This window comes from Amborella trichopoda, chromosome 2 (assembly GCF_054954075.1).
Source record: "Amborella trichopoda isolate Santa Cruz 75 chromosome 2, AtrichopodaSantaCruz75HAP2 v2.0, whole genome shotgun sequence".
In the NCBI taxonomy this organism is placed as follows: domain Eukaryota; kingdom Viridiplantae; phylum Streptophyta; class Magnoliopsida; order Amborellales; family Amborellaceae; genus Amborella; species Amborella trichopoda.
The window spans coordinates 33922980-33932236 of NC_142337.1; positions in this window are offsets into that span (position 1 = coordinate 33922980).

Below are 9257 nucleotides of genomic sequence, written 5' to 3' on the forward strand. Positions count from 1 at the left end.
CAACTTTTTTTTTTTTTTGACCGAACTAACCAGAACAATGGTTAGTAGTCCAAACAGTCGAATGGAGCAATCCAATATGTCTTGATAATTATGCTTCAAACAATCATGCATACAAAATTCACAACAAAACTGCCATTGAAAGCGACAAAAACTAGATTTTTCATCAAAGGAATCGCTTGGGTCAATCACACCATGTCACAAACATAGTCCTTACGGCTGGCAAATTGCTAGGCCCAGACCTAGCTTAGCCTTATTCCCATGAAGGCCGGCCCAATTAAAGGAAAACGATGCAAAACCGATGAAAAACATAAAGGCTGGCTTATATTGGCCTAGCCCAAGCAAACCCTCTGGCCACATTTTGTGGCCTAGGTCCTAATCTTTTAGGGCCGGGCTGGGCCACCATGCCCATTGCCACCCCCACCAGTGCTAATGGGGTAAAACCTTTCTTACATGATATGTCAAACAAGTGACAGATGACTCAACGTCTTAATATATAAACTAATGGGTCTAAAATATATTATTTGTTTTAAAGAGAAGAAATTTAGAATAAAAACAATTCAAATTTTAATCAAAATTTAGTTATTACTTACGCGCAAAACTTTCTAAATGCTAATTTAATTAATATAAATCTGTGTTTACTCACCTCATGCTGAGGTACTCACTAAGTTGCTTTGGCAATTCTAAGTGGACTTGTTCAAGTATTGTACATGCCAAAACACCTTAAATAAAATATAGAAAATATTAAAAATAAAATAAAAAAAATTAAACATCAAATAAAACCAACAAATAACTCATAAAATCCAAATTCGCCTAAAAAATTATATGAAATATGGATTTTTAAGAAAATGATTTATAGTTGGGAACATTTCAAATATCAAAAAAATAAAATATAAGAGAAAGGCATATGACAAAAAAATTACCAATATTTGCAAATAAAATCCAAATCATATATAAAAACTTTATACATCAATCTCCAATTTTTCTAATTTTTTGGAATTTTTCGGCTTGTTTAATATGCTTTGGGTTTAAAAATAACTCGGCTCGCGACAGGGGTGAGACTGACTAATCGATCGAGTCCATGTGGACTTTCTGGGTCTCGAAGACTGATATAAACTTAAATAGTATAAATCTCTCTCTCTCTCTCTCTCTTTCTCTCTCTCTCTCTGTGCATCATTTCTTGAGGTTTTTCTATCTGAAAGGATTTCTATAATATCTACTTAGACACACTCTCTCTCTCTCTCCATCATTTCTTCAGGTGCTTCATTTTGAAAAGAGATTTTATAATATCTACTTCGACAAACACTAAGAGATTGTTGGCGAGTGTATGTCCTCTTGTGCACATCCTCCTCTGTATGATATTTTTTTTTTTTTTTTTTGGGTTAGTCAGAGGTGAAGAAGGCCCTGCCTGATTTTTTATTAATAATAAAAAAGAAAAATAGAACTCATAGAGTTACAACTTTAGAATAGGGCATTTGTGCCAAATCATGAAGTAGCATAAAAGAAAGAAAATCCTGTGGTCTAAATCAGCAACCAGTGGCATTTGAAAAAACTTTAGTTTTTTTAATAAGTGCATCAGCCACCATGTTTGCCTCACAAAAGATATGATCCAGAGACCAAGGACAATCCGAAAGTTATGACAGCAATTAGCGACCATGGAGTTTTGCATCGATCATGGATTATATTGATTAATAATGAGGAATCGCTCTTGGTCTATAAAGGGAAACAATTGAACTTCATGTCCAACTCTACCCTTGCTTGTAAGGCATGAAACTCTGTAAAATTATTTGAAGATACTCCAATGGGGTTGGTAAATGCAGTAACAAAAGAGCCATCATCACTTTTAACAACTCGTGCACCACTTGCGAGCCCTGAATTATGGAATGAAGCCCCATCAACATTTAATTTGAAGTAGTTAGGATGAGAAAAAGACCATGCAACAAGAATGTGAGTATTGAGTTTCTGCTGACACCATGTGATTTGAAAGTTTTCGACTATTGCTTTCTCTGACAAGTGAAAGGATCAGGCTTTAGCATTCTCCATATCTCTAATATGAGTTGTGATTCTCTAGAGCAAGTGTTTATGCTTGGGTATTTTCCCTTGAAAAACTCAATAATTTTGTTTTTCCCATAACATCCAGACCATGGTAAAGAAAAAAGGAACCAAATATTCAAAAGACCATTAGACTTGAATCTAAAAGCAATTAATTTATTGTGCATGGTTGCAATGGATAAATCTTTTATCGCATCTCCAAGCAGCCAATTTCCAAATACCCTGTGACAAAACACAATGAAAAAGTAGGTGGCAAACACTGTCATCATTAAAATTACAACATAGGCATACATAATCTGTAGAGATCCCTCTTTGTTGTAGAAGAGAGAGGGTAGGGAGTCAATGATGAATAGCCCGCCAAGAAACCCACTTGGCCCTAAAATGATATTTCAAAGACCATAGAGCCTTAAAAATTGGTTGAATGGAACCTCTTTGTCGAATAAAATTCCACGCCTTCTTGACAGAAAAGTCACCAATAGGAAATAAACCCATACTAGGAAGTCCTTCTGTGGCTATAATGAAAGTACAAATGCTTCTACCCCCTGTATGATACTCATTAGTACCAAATAGGTAACTACTAAATAGAAAATTACTATGATATATGTGAACCATGCCATTCCTTATGACTAAAGAGCGTTATTCTAAAGCAAGGACTAGGCCCGAGACTCACCTGTCGACCGAGCCTAAGTCAAGCGACTCATCTTGGCCCAAGCCCGTTGGGTTTGAATAACTTGGGTGAGTCAGAATCACAATTGTCGAGTTTCCAAACACTGTCATGGAGTGAACTTCGACAAAATAATTACAAATTATTTGCTAAGAAAGAATTATCATGTGTTATCTCTAACTCTTGGAGCAACTTCTCACTAAGACTAATGAAAATAGTTTTTTCAAATATTTCTTCAATATATTTTAGAGATTGAAGATCTAGTATTTATTTATTATTATGTAGAAAGTGTATATTTCATAGGAATTTCATAAAAAGTTACTCATTGCAGTTTATTTTGATGTGCAAGTTATCTATAGTTGTATTATATATACATATTAACAATAGCCAATACATACAAGTTTTTTTCCTCTACCTTTTTGTGTGTTTGACATGGTATCAGAATAAAGTTCATTATCGTCTCGTTTATGTCCATTCATATATGTGAGAGTTTCCTTCTTCCGGGATCGTTCTTATGGTGGTAGAAATCGATCTCTACATCATCTGAAAGCCACTATTGATGGAAAGAATGATATAGAATTTGTCTTTGTGGCTCCACACTCTAGAGGAAAGCCATTACAAAAGAACTCATCTTTGCTGCAATGTTATGATTGTAAGGAATATAGTCATATAACTTCCCATTATAAGAAGAATTTGTTTTTATAATAATTGCAAATGTCCTGAGCATAATATTATGGAGTGTAGAAATCATCCTGAGCGAGGCAACCGGACAACAGATACGAGGAAATCTTTTCATGGGCATCACATATCATATATTTGTCATGGCAATACTCAAAAGGAGGTCTCATATAAACTGTCTCTTTAAAAAATCCATGAAGATATGTATTCTTCACATCCATATGAGAGATTGTCTACTGACGAATAGCTAAGAGGGAAATTACGGTACGAACAGTGGTCATTTTAGCAACAAGAGTAAATGTTTCATCATAGTCTATGGCATACTCTTGTTTGTAATATTGAGTAACTAGTTGTGCTTTATATCGCTCAATCATTCCATAAGATTTAAGCTTTACATAAAAAACCCATTTACTTCCAATAATAGATGTATGAGGCAGACACGGTACAAGATCCCAAGTGTCATTTTCCAACAAGGCACTTATTTCTACATTTATGGTATCTTTCCAACATGGCATAGTAAAGGCTTGCAGGTAGGTGAAAGGAATATCAATTGAATCTAAAAGGACAAACAATGATCTAGGAAATAAGTAAAGATTTAAGTATTTTGAAGGAATCTCAACAGTATCAAGAGAAGTAAACAAAGATCTAGGTTGTAGTGAAAAGTCAAAATCATCAAGGAAAAAGCCATATTGGTTAGGTGGGTGAGTTATAAGTGAAGAATGTCGTAATTGGGTAGAGTTATCAAAAGAAACAAAATTAAGAGAAAATGAGGAGGGAAGAAAATCACGTAGGGTAGAGGTTTGACCTTGCTCTGGTTGGTAAGATGGAAGAGACGTTGATTGGTTTTGTTTGCCTTATTGTTGATGCACAAAAAGTTGTGATGATTTATCATTTGTGTTGGCATCTGAAAAATCTAGTAAGAAATGAGCAGAAGACGTTATTGATTTAGCAATTGAAGAGTAATAAAAGATGTTTTCTATAAAGATAACATTGCGAGAAACACATATACGACGATCAGTTCGATCATAACATAGAAATCACTTTTGGTCAGGACAGTAACCCACAAAAACACAAGTGGCTACTTGAATAGAAAATTGTGTTCTTTCATGTGCAGGAAGATGAACACAACAAACACATCCAAAAACATACAAAAGGGAATAATCAAGATGGACATGAAATAAATAATAATATGCAGTTTCTTTATGCAAAACTGAGTAGGAGAGGCGATTTATGAGATAAACAATTGTTGATGCAGCTTCAATCCAAAAACTATGAGGAATATGAGAGTCATGCATAAGGTTTCTAACAACTCCAGTATATTGAGGTTTTTCCTTTCAGCTATGTCATTCTGTTGTGGAGTATAGAGACAAAGTTTTCTATATTTGAATACTCCAAGTTTTCAAATATTCTTGAAAATCATGTGATAAATATTCTCCCTGAAGTCTGACCGTAAGATTTTTACTTTTGTATCAAACTAGGTTGCAACCATGGATAAAAACGTTTTAAAAATGGGAGAACACTTCAGATTTATGGTGCATAAAGTATATCCAGGTATAGCGTGTACAATCATCAATGAACAAAACAAAATACTTATATCTCATTCCATATAAAATTAGAGAAGAACCCTATACATCAATATGAATAAGATGAAAAGGTGTAGTTGCTTTATCTACTCAAGTAGGAAAAGGCAAACTGATGATTTTATTCAAAGAACAACTAATACAATATTTATGTAAAGCAATTGATTTATTGGTCAATGAACCAGAACAAAATAAAGTATCTAATTTATTTGCATTCAGATGATTAAGTCGGGAGATATAGAGTAAGAGATTATCAGTACTAGTAATATTTAGTTTCTCCCCAGTAGCCGTGAGAATTTGACTATTACCTTGATATGATTTAGTAGAAGATGGACTTGTATACACTCCAGTCATATGATTAGAGGCACCCGAGTAAATAAACTAAAGGGGATTCATATTAAGGGATAGGTGAGAATTCATACAAGACAAGATAGCCATAGACATAGAGTTTTATATTAACTGTTAAATATCATCTGACATAGATGATGTCTGGGATCCTATCGTATTTGGGGCATGAATAATATTTGTTGGAAGGGTTAAGCGATATAAAGCACGATCAGTTTCTCAAGGTTATAAACAAGAGTATGGCATAGACTATGATGAAACACTTGTTCATGTTGCTAAAATGACCACTATTTGTACAATAATTGCCCTCTCAACTATTCGTCAGTGGACTATATCTTAGATGGATGTGAATAATGTATTTCTTCATGAACATTTAAAAGAGACAGTATATATGAGACCTCCTCCTGAGCATTGTCATGACAAGTCTATGGTATGTCATTTAAAAAAATCTTTGTATGGTTTAAAACAAGCTCCGAGAGCTTGGTTTGAACAGTTTCAATAGGTCATTCTACATGCTGGATCGAAACAAAGTGTTCATGACTATTCACTATTTACCCACCATTGTTCTTCAGGGATAACAATTCTTCTCCTATATGTTGATGATATTCTCATCACGAGAAATAACTTTGAGAATATACAACACTTAAAAGAGCTTCTCAGTCACTCATTCAAAATGAAAGATTTGGGTCCGTTGACTTACTTTCTTGGCCTAGAGATTCATTATTTCCCCAATGGATATATAATTAACCAAAAGAAGTACACCAATAATTTGATCAAATTGGCCAAATTATCTAAAGATAATTGGGTTGATACACCAATGGAGGTGAATATAAAATATTAGCAGGATGATGGGGACAAACTTCCAGATCTCACTCTTCATAGACAGCTGGTTGGTAGTTACTTTATTTCACCATGACACGTCCTGATATATCCCATGTAATACAAGTCAGCAGTTAATTTGTTGTAGATCCACGTCGCATCCACCTCTTGGTTGTCTTTCGTATCATTCATTATATGCGGGGTACATGCCATAGGGGCCGATTCTTCTCCTCTACCTCTTCTCCCCAGTTATAAGTCTATGCTGATGCAGATTGGATACGTTGCCTAGATACTCGTCGCTCAACCACTGGATGGTGTATATTTCTTGGAGACTCTCTCATATAATGGAAATGTAAGAAATAACAAATTGTGTCCAAATCTTCTGCAGAAGTAGAATATCGAGCAATGTCCTCAACTTGCAATGGAATTACTTGGTTCAGAAGACTTTTACATGATCTCAATATTCCTCATCAATCTCCTATGCCATTGTATGCTAATAATATGAGTGACATACGCATTGCCTCCAATCCAATGTTCCATGACTACAAAAAGCATATAGAAGTTGATTGTCATTTCATTCGTGAAAATTTTCTGGTCTGAGAAGTTTGCGCTCCAATATATTGCCTCGCAATAACAACTTGCGGATATTTTACTAAGGCAATGACTCGTGCTCGTCGTGACTATTTTGTTGACAAACTGATGTTGTTTAACCAACATCAGTTTGAGGGAGAGTGTAGAGATTGAAGATCTTGTATTTATTTGTTATTATATAGAAAATATACATTTCATAGGAATTTCACAGAAAGTTACTAATTGTAGTTTATTTTGTCATGCAAGTTAACTTACAGTACAAGCTATCTCTAATTGTATTATATATACATGTTAATAATAGTCAATAGATACAAGATTTTTCCTCTACCTCTTTGTGTGTTTGACCTATATTTGCTCAACTAAACTTATAAATTCTTTATCTTTAAGTCCATTACGGTGTGTAGTGTGGGGCCATTATTGATGATGAGCGGTAAAAATCAGTTGTAGTTTGTGGTGTCCGTGACATAAACTTCTCCTTGAGTAATCAATCTTCACAATTTGCTACGGAGCCATTCACTTATGCATTACATATTTTCTCAATATTAGGATGCATCTCTCTTGCTAGGAAGAGTTTGACGTCAGCCGGCTAGCTAATATCTACATTAAACGCCCAATGCCCAAATTAAAATTGGGCTGATCTAATTTTTCGATTGCATTTTGTATTTAAATTTTATTTTTTGTTTTACAAATCTAAATCACATAAAATTAAAAAGATCAATATACCCTTAAAAAGTTTGGGGGTCTTTTGATCAATTTACGTTTTGCGAATAATTTTTAAATATTTTATAAGGTGCGTCTTGATGAGAAGAATGGACGCCTTAAATTTTATATGATTTAAATATGTACAAAATAAATTAATACTTAAATAAAAATACAATCGTGACCGTCAAATTGACTCAGATTTAATTTAGACCATTGGGTTTACACTATTCCATTAACATATATATATATATATATAATGATTTTATGTTACTATGTCATTGTAGTATAATGAAACCACATTTCGAGAAAACCATAATATGGCAGTTGAATAACCTCAAAAATCACACATGTCCTCTCTTCATCTTGATAATCCCAAAAATATAAATTCAATTTTCACTCTAAATATAGTCAAAATGAACCACCCTCCAACCATGAATCTATACTGTCTATTTGGTGAATTTCAAGATCTAGACCTATACAAACTTAAAATCATTTTTTTTTCTTTTTTAACATTATTCATCTAATGAAAACAAAGTCATCTAAAAAATTAAAACAATGAATATGGGCTGATATGATGGTTGTGACCTCATATCATATTTTAATTTTAATTTTTTTTAACAATTCCAAATCACTTGAAGTTTTAGATATGTATTTTTTTAAAATAGGAGAATATAATAAAACCATCAAAAAATTAATTAAAAAAATGGACCAAAATATACCAAAAATATTTTAGAGGTATTTTGATCAATTTATTTTTTACAAAATATTTTTTTAATATATTTATTAGGTGTGCATTGAGGAGAAAAATGGACGCTCAAAATTTCTAATGATTTGGATATGTAGAAAATAAATTAAAATTTAAATTCAAGATGAGGTCATGACTATCAGATCGGCCCAGATTGTTGGGCTCATATGTAGCTGTGAACTAGTGGGCAAACCTCAACTTTTCCTATATATATATATATATATATATATATATATATATATTACAAGATGCACTATTTTATTTCCAGGACTTGAAATCTATTTTTTTCTCATGTCCATACATATATATATATATATATTACAAGATGCTTGAAATCTATTTTTTTCTCATGTCCATACATCTTGAGTTCAAGATGCTTGAATAGAGAACCTTTTCTAATGAATTTTTAAGGTGCGCCTTAATTTGATTGCTCTGGGCCTAACTTCTATATAAAGGTTTTCTATATGTGTGTGTTTTGTGTATAAAGCAAGAGGAGGTCCCCTTTTATTTTATTGTCTCGTATCTTCTTTTTTTTCTAGTTGTATCCAACTAATTCTTAGTTTTGTTTTCTGATTTTTTCCTTCTATTTCTTGAAATTGTCCAACTCTCTATATTAATAGTTATATATTAATCTATCTCTCCATAACCACTCACATACTTAATCTGCCCTAATTTTTAAACTCTCACCCTAAAGCTCTTTATTTCCCTCTCTGCCTTTGTATGTGGTCTCTCTCCACATTATCACTCTACCTCGCGTTCTCTATCGCCCTTCTCTTCATTTTTTAAATATTATTATTATATTAATTATCTATTATCTATTATCTATTAAATATTAGAGGAGATTATATTAATTATAAAGTACATTAATAACACATCTATTACGTATCACACCTTTATCACTCTTATATTCAACAAACATTTATTCTCTCTCCACCCCACATATGCGCACACACTCTCTCTCTACCGATTTTCTCTCTCTCTCAACACTTTTTATCTTAACTAATAAGTGTAATCAATCCATTTTATTATAATGATATTAATTATAGTTTCATTAGTAAAAAGAATGATCATTACAAAGCACTAT